The following is a 1,488-nucleotide window of genomic DNA, read 5'->3' on the forward strand; positions in this document are numbered from 1 at the left end:
TATACATACATACATATATATATATATATATATATATATATATATGTGTGTGTGTTTTTTTTTGTGTTTTTTTTTTTTGCCAAAATTACTTGCATATTTGGCAGCGTTTTTGAGGAATTAAAAACGGTAAGAGATGTAACTTAGAACCAATAAAGTCCATAATGTCTGATAAGAAATGAAAAATATTTCACTCTCACATTCAGCAGATGGAGCTATAAAGCAAGAAACGGCTGGATTTTGAGCCGGACATGCAAGCAATTTTTAATTAAGATATTTTAATCACAAAATAAAGGCATTTTTACTGACAACGTGGTGTATTAACTTTTTTTTCAGAATATGCTAGTAAATTTCACAAATCATTACAAAGAAACGGCAAAAAAGACATTGAATTAAACATTCAATTCTGAAGTCAAAAGACTACAAAATAATTTTCTTGTAAAATGTGCTACAACAATCTTTGGTTTTTGTATAATTCATTACAATTATTATTATTTTAATAGTGCAGTTCAGTATTTTGCCACAGGCAAACGAACACAAATGTCATACACATGCAAACTTGTTTCCTCTAGAATATTCTAGCCCGGCTACTCTATCCAGTGTCATATCTTCACTGATGACACATTTGGATTTTTCTGAAATAATCTTGTGTAACCAGTTTTCTCTAACAATATCCTTGAAATAATGTTACACTTAACTTCCTGGCCTCAGTAACCATGTTTCTTCAAAACAGACAGGTTGCATATTTTAAATGATTATTACACATATTTCGGACAAAAATTAGGTCAGAATGTTTAAATCAGCATATCTAAAATCTATTTTAAGTTTGAAAGTAATTTGAGCAAAGCGGTTCTAGCCAATGCATTTCTCTCATGTGAATTTAGATCATACTGTAAATGCTAAATTATACACTTATTTCTTCAGGCATACATCTAGCTTTTTTTTAATGTAGAGAAACATGCTTGTGCACCTTTAATTATTACAAAGGTCAGATATCAGAGATGAGTGTGTTTCCGTGTGAGCACAGAGAGTGTTTACTGTAACTCTCAGAGATAGCTTGATGTCACTCGTCCAGTCGCATTTTTCAGCTTCCAGTTAGAAAGACATCTTGAAAGCTTTGTAAAACCATCATTCAACCTCCTGTAGCCTCCTGTAGCGAAACAGAAACTAAACACAGCACAAATTTACACAGCCAGCAGCCACAGAAATGAAGTCCTATTAAACAAAAAAATATCCAGCATGATCATGACCATCACAGATTAATGCTTGATTGTCATATGACTGTCAAGATGATCAGAGGTGAAGATAAGACGGTCATTAGGGCCTTTCGCACCGCTTTAGTTCCAGAACTAAATGTACAGTACTAAATTACTGGGACGATTTTCCGCCCCAATGAGGTAGCTGAGTTGCGCCGCACCACGGATCTCGTATATGTATATATACACGTATATAAATAAATAAATATATATATGACCTGATATATGATATATA

Source organism: Sinocyclocheilus rhinocerous, unplaced genomic scaffold (genome assembly GCF_001515625.1).
Source record: "Sinocyclocheilus rhinocerous isolate Xijiao unplaced genomic scaffold, SAMN03320098_v1.1 scaffold207, whole genome shotgun sequence".
NCBI classification, from domain to species: Eukaryota; Metazoa; Chordata; class Actinopteri; order Cypriniformes; family Cyprinidae; genus Sinocyclocheilus; species Sinocyclocheilus rhinocerous.